The sequence below is a fragment of the Tenrec ecaudatus genome, chromosome 1 (genome assembly GCF_050624435.1).
Source record: "Tenrec ecaudatus isolate mTenEca1 chromosome 1, mTenEca1.hap1, whole genome shotgun sequence".
NCBI classification, from domain to species: Eukaryota; Metazoa; Chordata; class Mammalia; order Afrosoricida; family Tenrecidae; genus Tenrec; species Tenrec ecaudatus.
Genome location: NC_134530.1, coordinates 12777154 through 12790609, shown reverse-complemented (window position 1 = coordinate 12790609; position 13456 = coordinate 12777154).

Genomic DNA, 13456 nt, shown 5'->3' with positions numbered 1-13456 from the left:
GCCTTTTGCCCCCTCTTCTATGTCACCCCCACAGAAGCCCTTTTGCACCCCACTTCCCTGTGACCTTCTCATGTTCAAGCCACAGCATCTGTTAAGCACCTGTTGCTACCACACACCTGGGTTTGAGTTCATGATTGTTAGGTGCCATTGAGTCAGGTGTGACAACAGAACAAAGCACTGCCCCGCCCTGCACCACCCTACCCTGACAGTTGTGAGGCTTGAAGGATCAATTGTGCTTCAATTCTTCTTCCTTCTCCTTGACCTTCTCCTTGACCAAGCATGAGGGCCCTTTCCAGGGAGCACTCTCTTCTGATACTATACCCGGTTGAGAGAACTTGGAAAAATCACAGCACACACACACACACACACACACGCGAGCACACACACACGCGCGCACACACACACACACCACCACGACCACCCCCCCCACCACCACTACCCCTCTGCTCTCTCCAATGACCAACCCCAGCATGGCCCCCTGTCCCATCTGCCCATCACAGTCTGTCTCTCCAGCCCCTCCTCCGAGGTAGCCGACTCCAGAAATTCCCCGGCCACCCGACTGCCATCCTCGGTCCTCCTGTCCTACCACCTTTGACCCTTGACTACACCTTGGCCTCACCTGCCCTCTCTCTGCGTAGGCCCTTCATCATCACCCCCATCTTCCTCTCTGCCAGCCCTGGCCGCATGCCTCCTCAGTGCCTGGAAGGTGGCACCCCGACGTGGTTGGAAACAAGATAAAACAAAACAAGACATCCTCCTCCTCCTCCTCCCCCCCCCCCCGCCATTGGCCTCTCCATGCCACTCGATGATTCGTCAGGACTTCTTTCTCCTCACAGCCTCCTCCAGCACCACTTCCTGACCCTCCACACACAGCTGAAGGTCTTCCATGCTATTTCACCAGAAAATAAAAGGTCAGCATCCCGGGCCCCTGCCTGCCTTCTCGCACCACCAAAGCCACGGGCATTGGGACCCAAATTCCTTGAGGGAAAACATTGGAGTTCTCATGGAATCCAGATTTCTGGGGACCCTGGATTTGAAGTGACCCACTCAGGCCCTTTGCCCATAGTTGTCCTTTTCGACTTTGAGTCTTGAAGAAACTCATTTCCTAAAGTTCTCTTTTTAGCCCCATGAGAACCAGTGGGCAGTAGTGACAGGTGGCCTTGGACTCTTTGGGGGATTGATCTGCTGTGTGCAGTCAGTTAACTGAAACGGGAACTTCAGGGCCCAGCTGGAAATGATTTGGGGGTAAACTGGTATTATATACACAAAGTCTTCGCTCCCCACCACCCACCTCATGTCCTTGGCAGTGCTGATAAGATGTCCTATCAGATTTTTAGAGGTTCTCACGTTGGGAACATTTTTGACTCTCGTCAAAATGGTATTTCGCTGTGCAAATCATGTCTTCAAACAGTGTCAACCAACTTCTATCGTTGGCTTGTTTTATTGTAACCCCTGCCTGCCACGCAGCCCCAAGATGCTTTCGTGGTGGGGTGTCTCCTCCTCACCCTTCAGAGATTACCCCTCTTCTCCCCAGACTTCATGGCTACACTCCCTCTCCCCGTGACCTCAACCTGTCCCGTGAGTACTTTTAAATTCCATCCAGACACTGAGAAATCTCAACTGCCTTCCCCCAGCCTGGAATTCCCAAGTCCCGGCACATAGGTCTGTCTTCACGTGGAGACGTTGTATCTGATGTGTCCAAAAACCCTGTGCTGCCCTGACCACTGGCCGCCTACCTGTGCTTGCTGCATTCCTCCCTGGGCCTGGGCTTCCAACAGCCCATACCTAGACTCTTCCCCAGCATGTCCTTGGGCACCTACCTCATGCCAAGGCTGCACCTTCACCTACATGTGCGGAGGCAGAAATACCTGGGCAGTTGCATTCCCAGGAAGACAGTGCTTAGTCAGTATGTCAGACTGGGTTCTCTAGAGAGGCAGAGCCGTGACATTCACAGATAGACGATGGATAGATAAGAGAGAAATCTCCGTCGAGAACATGGCTCACACAATTGTCAGGTGTTCAGCTGGAGGCTTCTCCTGACTTGTGTGGCCGCTCCGGAGGGCTGACAAACCAGAAAGCCGGAGGATGAAGTCGGAAAGCCGCAGGCTGGTGGTTGCAGCGGAGATGGAGAATAAGATCAACAGCCCAGGCTCGTGGCTACAGCATCCGATGAATCCAGAGTCGGCAGGTCAGATGGCAGGCTGCTGATGGCTCTCAAGGTTGGCAGGCAACATGGCAGGCTGTTGGCTCCAATCCAAAGAACTAGACATTGTTGAGCCAGGTGCAGAAGCCAGATTCAAGGAGAAGCAAACAAGCCGAGCCCTCCACAGAGCCGATGTGTATATAGTAATTACAGTAATTCTGCCACACCTCTGAGGAAACGTCCTCTCAGTTGCACACCTGCTGGGACCACCCTAATCTTTTTTTAAAATCATTTTATTGGGGGCTCGCACAACTCCCATCACAATCCATACACACATCCATTGTGTCGAGCACATTTGTACATTTGTTGCCAACATCATTCTCAAACCACTTGCCGTCCACCTGAACCCCTAATATCGGCTGTTCATTTTCTCCCTCTCTCTCCACTCCCCCCTCCCTCATGAACCCTCATACTCATAAATTATTATTATTTTGTCATATGTTACACTGTCCGACGTCTTCCCCGCCCTCTTTTCTGCTGTCCATACCCCAGGGAGGAGGCTACACATAGATTCTTGTAATCAGTTCCCCCTTTCTACCCCACATTTCCTCCACCCTCCAGGCATCACCACTCTCACCACTGGACGTGAAGGAGTAATCTGTCCTGGATTCTCTGTGTTTCTAGTTGCTATCTGTACCTATGCACATCCTCTGGTCTAGCCAGATTTGTAAGGTAGAATTGGGATCATGATAGTGGGGGGAGGAAGCATTTAAGAACTAGAGGAAAGTTATATGTTTCATCGTTGCTACCCTGCACCCTGACTGACTCACCTCCTCCCCACAACCCTTTCGTAAGGGGGTGGCCAGTTGCCTACCAATGGGCTTTGAGTCTCCACTCTGCACTCACCCACATTTTCAATGATATGATTTTTTGTTCCTTGATGCTTGATACCTGATCCCTTCGACAGCTCATGGTCACACAGGTTGGTGTGTTTCTTCCATGTGGGCTTTGTTGCTTTTGAACTAGATGACCACTTGTTTTTATCTTCAAGCCTTTAAGACCCCAGACGCTATATCTTTTGATAGCCGGGCGCCATCGGCTTTCTTCACCACATTTGCTTATGCACACATTTTTCTTCAGCAATCGTGTTGGGAAGGTGTGCATCCTGGAATGCCAATTTAATAGAACAATGTATTCTTGCATTGAGTAAGTGCTTGAGTGGAGGCCCAATGTCCATCTGCTGCCTTAGTACTAAACCTATAAATATATGCACATGGATCTGTTTCCCCACACTCTTATATAAATATACTTACATATGTACATTCCAGTCTTTGGACCTCTATAAATACCCTTTGTCACCTAGTTCTTTCCTCTATTTCCTTTTACTTTCCTCTTGCCCCACTATCATGCCCTTCATTTGGGTTTCAGTAATTTCTCTCAGTTGCATTGCTCTTGCTGAATCCCTACCAGGTCTCTCACACCCTCCTTGCCACTGATTTTGGATCACGTGTTTCTCCCCTGTCCCTGGGTTGGTCAGCACCACCTCCTTACCCCCACCTCCCCCTCTCCTGTGTTCCCCTGAAACCATTGGTCCCGTTGTTTTCTCCTCCAGACTATTCATCCAGTCTGCCTTATCTAGACAGATCTGTAGAGATAATAATATGCACCCAAAATCAAGCCATAACAAGATAGGTGATGAGTGAGAACACAGTGATGACAACAAAAAAGGAAAACAATTACCCATAGAAGAATAAATTAATTAAAAGGAAAAAAATTAAAAGAAAGAAAAACCTGAAAAGAGATCCAGGTCTGATTTTTGATCTCCAGTCGCAAACTTCAGTCAGGTCCCATGGGGTACCGTGCTCTGGCCCCAGAGTCTGACTCCCTCAGGGGCTCCCTGCTCTGCTCCCATGGTTGCTGTGTCACTCACTTTTAGTGGTTTGCCTCAGTGTCATAGGATCAGTCTGGGCCAGTTCCGGCCCTGAGTCTCCAGTGTTGTCCCCCTTAGGACGCTGGGCCATCGAGGGATGATGTGTCTCCTAGTGGGATCAGCCATATTGTCCACTCTGTCAATTGGCTGTTCAGAGCGGGGATATCGTCCTCCAGGCCTGATGGGCCTGGATGTGCTCCATTCTCTCTTCCTCCCCTTCATTTGCTCCCATTTGCTCTGATCAAACATGCCCCTCTCCCCTAGCTGCAGCTTCAGTGCTGCCTTCTAAGATAAATTCTTCTGGGGGGAGGGCAGTTGTCCACGTAGCTAGTATGGGGACCGAGTCCTCAGGCCCCTCCATGGGCTCCCCACTCCTTGCTGCATTCGTCTGGCACTGGCTTTATATCTGGTCCCTCTTTCCCTGTGGAGACACAAACAATACTCTCCCCTTGGGTGGGTCAGTGCCCTATTCCCCCATCACACATCTTTTTTTTTTCTTTCCCCTAATCTTTTTCCCAGAAGATTGGATATTCGCAGAAGATTCCTTTAGGGATTTGATGACATTGTGTCACGCCATAACATCATAGGGAATTACCAGAGCTCAACTGCTTAACCCCTGAGAATCTTGAGCCAGCCAAATTGATACAAAACCTAACTATTCAGGGAAAGATATGACAAAATAATAATTTATAAATTATCAGGGGTTTGTGAGCGGGGAGGGCGGGGAAAAATGAGGACCTGATGCCAAGGGCTTTAGTGGAAGCCAATGTTTTGAGAATGATGAGGGCAATGAATGTACAGATGTGCTTGACACATGGATGGATGTATGGATTGGGATAAGAGTTGTATGAACTCCTAATAAAATTATTTTAAAAAACTAACTCTCACAGTCAGCAACTCACCAGATGTTATGGATAGCCTGTGTCACCCAAAAAAATGATATATGTTATCAATTCTAACTCCTCTCCCTGTAGTTGAGGAGCCCCGGTGGTGAAGTGGCTTATGATTGGGCTGCTAACCACAGGTCGGTGGTTTGAAATGACTGGACACTCCCTGGAAAAAAGATGAGGCTTTCTACTCCTGTGAAGAGTTATAGTCTCAGAGACCTGCAGAAGTAGTCCTACTCTGTCCTATGCGGTCACTATGAGTCAGAATGGATTCGACGGCAGTGAGTTTGGAGTTTTTGCAGCTTTGATTCAGGACCCCTGGTGGCACAACGGTTGAGCACTCAACTGCTAACCAAAAGGTTAGTGGTTTTAACCCCCCAGCACAGCGACTCTTCGCCTTCCTCATGCCGCCGACCCTTTCATACAGTTCCTCATGTGGTGGTGACCCCAACCATAAAATTATTTCTGTTGCTCCTTCATCACTGTCATTTTGCTACTGTGATGAGTCGGGTGACCCCTGTGAAAGGGTCATTCTACCCCCAAAGGGGTCGCGACCCACAGGTTGAGAACCACTGTCTTACCAGCTCAGAAAGAGAAAGGTGTGGCTGATGGCTGTGGTAATTACATAATCTGGTGTTGATGGAGTCTATTCTGTCAATCAGGTCATAGCTAACAAGCCCTCTGTGTGGGCATGGCTTGCTTCTGAGAATTCTGGGAAATCTGGTTTTTTTTCCTTGGAGTGGGAGAGACTGCTCACCTTGTGAGACATTTCTGAGGGAAGCCACATGAGGCAGTCAGGAGCCACGTAGAAACCCCTGCCAGTGCTGAGATGCTTACAACACCACTGGATCCACAAAACTTCCCACCCACTGGCCTGTGAGCGCCCTCCATTTGGCATCATTGCATGTGATTCGTGAGTCAGAAGAGGACTTTATAGATTGGTGTCAGACATATGGGCTGATATGGGACTTATAGATTTGCTCTGGACTGGGCTGGGATGTCTTCTCAATGTTCAAGTGCTCTTGTATATAAAATTCTTTTAATACACATATGCATGCTAATGAATGGTTCGCTAGTCAACCCAGACTAACACTATACCTTGCAAACTCTGTGAGGGAGTTGATTTTGAACTACGGGGTCGCAAAAGGAGCTGGTTGTCGCCTGGGTTACACATTGAGCCCACTACGAGGTCAGCAACGGGCGGCCACTGGATGTTCTCCAGGAGAAAGATGAGGCTGCCTGCTCCCAGGAAGCTGCAAGTCTCAGGAACCCTAAGGGGTCACATCACTCCCCCTATGGGGCTGTCAAGAGTTGAACTTGACTTGATGGACATGGGTGGCGACGATTGGAAGTCCCATGGACTGCCCAAAGACCCATCTTGGAAGAAGCACAGTCCGAATGCTCCGTAGAGGCACGAATGGCAGGGCTTTGTCTCACAGATGGTTTCTTTTTTTTTAATTAATCATTTTATTGGGAGCTCTTACAGATAACATAGCATTTCATAGCTCAATCACACCGAACAGTATTGCACAATTGCTACCACAGTCCGTTTCAAAACATTTTCTTTCTTCTGGTTCTCCTTGATATCGGTTCCCCTAATCGCTTCTCTCCCTCACTCTACTCCCCCCCAGAAGCCCCCCCTTTTCCCCATATCTTGCACAATCCAATATATCCATTCACATACAATTCTGTTGTTGAATCTCATAGAGTGGGATTAGACAGTCATCAGTGTTACCAGCTCCCTATTCACCCCTTACCCCCTCTCTTCCAGCACCCTCCTGTTACTGTTTCTGAAGGGTTAGCTATCTTGGCTTTTATGTACTGAATGAAATGATCTTAAATATACAAGTGAACATACACAAATCTAACAATGACAAATGAGGTAAAACTGATGAAAACCAGCATAGTAAGGAGAGGAAATACTAAAGAACTAGAAGATAAAAAGAAAAAGAAAATAAACTAGAGGATAGTTATGTGGTTCATCAATACTCTACCACACCCTGGATTTATCATCCCTTTTGTGTGGCCCTCCTGAGAGGGACTGTCCAATTATCTTACAGGTTGTCTCACCTACTTTGAACATGATACCAGTATGGGAAACAACCGGGAATTGAGTGTGTGCAGACAGACTCAACGTTCATACGTTAAGGAGTCTGGGGCTCCTGTGGGGGGAGGCCTTCACGTTTGTGGGTTAAAGATGGATTCCAGTCACATTCTCCTACATAAGTTATTCCCCTCAGTGCCCCCCACAATGATGCCAATGTTGAAATGGTGCTTGAAGCACCTGCTTTATACTATCTACACTGAAAGGCCAACTGCTTGAAGGCTATCTGCCTGGAGGTCGTCTGCCATCTAGAGAAATGATACCCTTGTCTGTCCCACCATAAGTAGCTGCCCAGTCCCTTCTGATAAGGATCCTAGATTATGTTCCCTCAGGGACCATTAAGGTCAAGCCAGCTCAGAGACAAGTATCTTGAGTCTAGAATCTGCTCATCTTGTTCCCGGCCTCTAACACTTCCCCTTCCTATTGTATACTCCTAGCTCCTCCCCTTCATGTTACCTGTCTGCCTCTAATCCACCCCTCCCTGTTCTGTGCTTATGCCCCGGATGATAAAAGGCCTTGAGAGAATACAGGACTGCCTCACTCTGGTTCAGCCTCCATCAGAAGAGGCGAGTCCTTGCATGCCTTGTCTTGCGTCTCTTTCATTTAACCCTCAATTACACAACCTCCCCGTGGAGCCCATCTGGATGTGGGGCTGGACCTCACCAGATGGGGAGAGACCAGGCCCTGGAGAAGGACCGCACGCTTGGTGAAGTGGAGGAGCCGTTAAACAGGAGGAAGGCCCTGGACGAGATGGAGTGACAGTGGTTTCAATCAGCACAGTTGTGATGATGGTGCAAGGCCAGGCGGTATCCTGATGCACAGAAGGCCACGTGGAGTTGGAACCAACAGCAACATGATGGAGGGGCCCGGTGGTGCAGTGGCTACACATCCGACTGCCAGCTGCAAGGTCCGCAGTGGAAAGGACCAGGTCCTCTGTGGGAGGAAGTTGTGGTTTTCTACTCCTGTAAGAAGTTACAGTCCTAAAACCCCACAGGGGAAGTTCTATCCCATCCTGACAATCTAACCAGAGTAAGGGGCTACACCTGTGGTGATACCACATTTCTATGCTGTGTTAGTGAATCATTGGGCTGCGGTCGGAAGCCCCATGTATAAGCCGTTCCACCACTAGGGCTCCTCATAAATTTAGCAGCAATAACGCCCTTAAATAAACATCTATAAATGATGACTATTCATGTGGATCTCACTGGATGGAGTACAAGCAGGATAAAATCGACTATGTCTATGGAAAGGGACTATGAAGAAGCTCAATATCATCAGTCAGACAAGGTCAAGACCCGGCTGCAAAATGCAAGTTCAAGTTGAGGCTCAAGAAAATGAAAACAGACTGAGGCAAGCAGAAAGACAACTTCTGAGCATCTCACTGCCATCGAGTCAATGCTGATTCATAGTGACCCTAGAGGACAGGGTAGAACTGCCCCCTGTGAATTTCTGAGACTGCCACTGTTATAGGGAGTAGAAAGGCCCATCTTTCCTCAACAGAGCGGCAGGCGGCTTCGAACTGCTAACCTTTCAGATCTCATCCCCACACATAACAACTACGCCACCTGGGCCCCTCCATCACCCTCTGTAAATCCCGCCTGAATGTCCAGAGCTCTCAAGAACAGTCCCGTCCCTGGAGAAGGACATCGGGCTGGGTAAAGGAGCCAGGCAGCGAAACGGAGGCCAGCCCTCCCGGAGATGGACTGACACCGTGGCAGCCACAAAAAGCTAAAGCCCAGGAACAATTGCGAAGATGGTGCAAACCCGGCAGGTGTTTCCTTCTGCTGTGCATCTGCTCCTGAGGGGTGGAGCCGACTCAACGGCACCCGACAAAAGCAGATTGGTCCTCCTGAACATGAATTGCCCAAGAAAGGTCAGAAGAGCCGAGGTGACCTCAAGCAAAAGATCCTTAAAAAGACCCGGGGACAGAAGGGTCTGGGGAGGAGATGAGCCAGTCAGGGTGCGATGTAGCAACGATGAAACATACAACTTTCCTCTAGTTCCTAAATGCTTCCTCCCCACCCTCCACTATCATGATCCCAATTCTACCTTACAAATCTGGCTAGACCAGAGGAGGTACACTGGTACAGACAGGAACTGGAAACACAGGGAATCCAAGACAGATGATGCCTCCAGGACCGTGGTGAGAGTGGCCATACCGGGACTATGGAGGGAGGGTGGGGTGGAAAAGGGGAACGGATTATAAGGATCTACATGTGACCTTATCCCTGGGGGACAGAGAACAGAAAAGTGGGTGAAGGGAGATGTTGGACAGTGTAAGATATGACAAAATAATAATAATTTATAAATTATCAAGGGTTCATGAAGGAGGTGGAAGCAGGGAGGGAGGGGGGAAAATGAGGAGCTGATGCCAGGGACTCAAGTAGAAAGCAAATGTGTTGAGAATGATGATGGCAACACATGTACAAATGTGCTTGACACAATGGATGGGTGGTGATGGATTGTGATAAGAGTTGTACGAGCCCCCAATAAAATGATTAAAAAAAAGATGGAGGGAAACAAAAAGGGGTGTCCGAAGAGACTCTAAAGCTTGCTTTTGAACGCGGCATAAACAGGCTAATGGAAAACACACGGATGGGGCGGGGCCACGTGAGGACGAAGCCCCGCCCCCAGAGCAGCGCTGGCGGGCACAGCCACAGGACGAAGGTTGGGTACCTGTTGGGCACCCGGACTTCCGGCGCTGCGAGGATGCACGTCTGTTTGCCGAAGCCACCCATGGATGGAACCTCTGATCCTGGTGCCCGACCGCTCCGAGCGGACGCGCGGCTCCGGTGCTTCCAGCTTCCTTCCACCGCTCCACCCCAACCCCGGGCCCTTTCTGCACCTTCAGTGCATCGTCAGCGCCTCCTAGCAGGTGCAAAGGCCACCTCGCTGGCCCGCCTGCGTCCCGCTGCTTCGTGCATCCCTGCATGCACAGCCAGGAGGGCCTTGGAAGCCCATGAAAGGAGCTTTTATTCAAGGACTGGTCCTGCCTCCGAGGGTCCCTCGTGTGACCTCTTAGGAGATGGACCCTGGATTTTCTCTCCATTTGTTGAAATGGTCACTTTGTATTGTGTGAGCGGATCACGATATGGCGTTCAACAATTCGGGCACGGCCCGTCCAGGGGTCTCACCACCTCCCTGTGTTTCCGGTTTCCATCCTGCCTTCATTCCTGACCCTCTGAACTTTGTCCTGGGGGGAAATGCTGTCCTTTGATTATTCAAATGCAGTTCCAGACTTGAAAGGTGACTAAGCTTCATTTGCCGAGTGTGTGTGGGGGGGTGTCCCATGGTTCTCTAGCTGACCAGTAAGCCTGGTCTCTTTCCTGGTTTGAGTCCCAGTCCACATTCTCCTCGCACTGTAGCCAGGGCGTTGTGATCTTTTCAGAGCAGCTGGTAGCGGGAGGGCAGCAGCATCTCCTTCTAGTGTCAGTGTTGGGAAGACTGATGTTGGTGTGGTCCCGCCTCAGGGATTCCATTGGCTGCTTCTGGAGAAGCAGATGGCCAGGACTTTCTTTCAAGTGACTTCTGGGTGGACTTGAGCCTGGGGGGATCCTCTCCACCAGCCAGTCAGCCTCCTGCCCAGAGGTGCTCAGCTTTCCTGCTCGGTGGGCTGGGGAGCTTTTGCATTCTCCTCATGGTTCTGCTGCCCCTGCTGAAGCTGTTTGCTGCTGTGCCTTGTCGCCTCTGGCTTTATAGTTCTCCGTCTCCCAGGCCTAGGAGGTTCCCTGGTCCAAGGGGTGCAACTCCGCTCCCATCTTTCTGGTAGGCGCCAGGTCCTCTCTTCTCTGCTGGTTTCTCTCCTCAGTCTTTTGTGTGACGGAAGCAAGGGAATGGCTTCAGGCAGGCAGTGAAGGGTGGTGACTTGAGTCACATGCCCATGGCCCCCCAGTAAGGGGTGTCTCAAGAGAATACACTTCCCACCCTAACCCTGCCTCGTTAGTATAAAGGACAACTTCAAAACGGGACCATCACCTCAAGTATAAATCCAGTCCACTGCCCTTGAGTCTATTCGAAATCCTAGGGGTCCTATATAGACAGGGATTCTGAGGCTCTGTCAATCTTTATAGGAACAGATCATCTCATCTTTCTTCTTCGGAATGGCTGGTGGGTTCGAACCGCCAACCTAACTGTTAGCAACCCACAGCCTCACCTAGAGAGGCTAGGATTTTAACAGGTCACAAGACAGGAGGCGATGGCCAGAAGTCCCAGGGGAGCTGAGAGGACGGACAAGGACCGTCTCAAAGAAGCAGGAGAAAAGGGACTGGAGGGAGAGTCAGTTCAGGATCCTGGGCAGCAGAGTCAGGGAGGCTGCGGCAAATGCCTTCTCTGTTTCTCACCAACGAGGCAACTTCTCTCTCTCTCTCTCTCCACAGTGTCACATCCCTCGGCCTAATGTCATCACAGGCAAGATGACGACAGTAGGAGTGTCGAGGTGTTGTGCACAGCGGCTAGGGAGTGTTCAGCAGTGACTCCTGGCTGCTGCTAGGTGCGGTCAATTACATCCCGACTCACAGCAATGGATGCACAACTGAATGAAGCATGGCCTGGTCCCGGATCCCGGGTCCCCCTCACTGCGGCTGTATGGGCACCTGTTGTTGAGTCAGCTCATCTCCTCAAGGACTGTGGCACTTAGAGGTTATGTCAACTTGCACTGGTGGAGGGGGGGAGGTTAACCAGTCAATCAGGTCACAACCTGATGATTGATGCCTTTTTATGAGACACAAGGGACCCATCCCCTCTCTCTCTGTCCCTTTGCCTTACTTGCTGCGACTCTGGGATTCCCCTCCAGGGGTGTCCCCTGGTGGGCCTCCCAACCCCACGAACTGTTGGCACCAGCCAGGTGTCCACTGACCTTGTATGACCCCCAGCTTGTGATCTTCCTGCCTCCTGCTTCACCTATGACTTAGGTTGGAAAGCTCTGGGTGCTTTTTTGATATGATTACTTCTATTAAGGTCTTTCTTATACACGAGGAGTCCCTACCCCACTCCCCCACCCCGCCAAAAAAAATCGCCAAACAAACCTGGAATTGCACTGGGCGGAGTGACACTTTCCCCGAAAGCATTTTTTCCTGTTAGGTGAGCATCTAGCACCTCTGAGTTAGAGCACCCAGTAGTGTCGCCTGGGAAGGTTTTCTCTGGCCACAGTGGATTTTTTTTTGGTAAAAGCAGTTTCGCTCAAACCTTGTTTGTTTTTTTAATGACTGATTTAAGAGAACAATGTGTGGCTGTGAAATTTTGTTTCCTGCTCAGGAAAAAGGTGGCAGAAACTGTTGTGATGTTGAACACAGCTTACAAGGGCAGCGCTAAGGAAGCACTCGTGTATGAGTGATTTCTTGTTTCACAAAAGGTGAAAGGTCCGTTGATGAGAACCCTTGTTCTGGACATCCGTCAACCTTCCGAATGGATGAAAATGTTGACTTGTGGTGCTAGGTCAGGCCGTTAGTCAAGCTTTCTATTTAGAGAGGTTCTGAAAAGATGGCATAACAGTGACAACAAAAGGCCTGGTTTGTGGCAGGCAGGGCCACCACAATGCTCCGCTTACACAGCCATCTCAGTGAGCCAGTTTTGGCAAAACCAGCACACCTCACTTGCCCCATGTACCTAACTCACCTGACCTTGCTCCGCGAAACTTCTATTTGTTTCCATGAATGCAGAGGGACATGAAAGGGCAGTGATCTGACCAAGAAGGGATGAAGAAAAAAACGAGGGAGGTACTGTCAGCCATCCAACCAGACGAGTTTCAAAAATGTTTCCAATAGTGGAACTGCAGATTTGACAGATGTATTAAGTGTAATGGAGAGCACTTTGATGGAGATAAGGTTGTTTTGTAAAAAAAGAAATAAAAAAAAAAAAAGAAATTAAATACATAGCTTTGAAAAAAAATCCCTATTTTGGGGGGTGCCCCTAGTAGATGAGGGTCATTGGTTTTGTTTCTCTAGGCAAGTCAGCCTAAAACAAGGGTCTCTTCTTTTTCCCAAGAGTTACAATCTGGGAAATCTACAGGGGCAGGTCTACCCTGTCCTCCAAGATCACTGAATCTGAATCCACCCAGTGTCTGGTTTGGGTTTCTGTTGAACCAAGCGTGATGGCTTAAAAAAAAAAAAGAAAAGAAAAAAATCACTGCCATGGAGTTGCTTCTGACTCACAGTCACCCTATAGGGCAGGGGCCCACAGAACTGCCCCTCTGGGATCCCAGAGGCGGTAACTCCTTACCACAGTGGGGAGCCTGCACTTTCCCCCACTGGTCGAGGCTTATGTGGAAAACATTCCGGGGCAGGAAGCACTTACAGATAGCTCGGAGGCACCGTGGTAGACAGCTGGCATCAGGAGGCAGTAGTGAGCTGCCAGGCAGTTGGGTGTGCCCAGGAGTTTTGCGGCCTAGGGCCCCC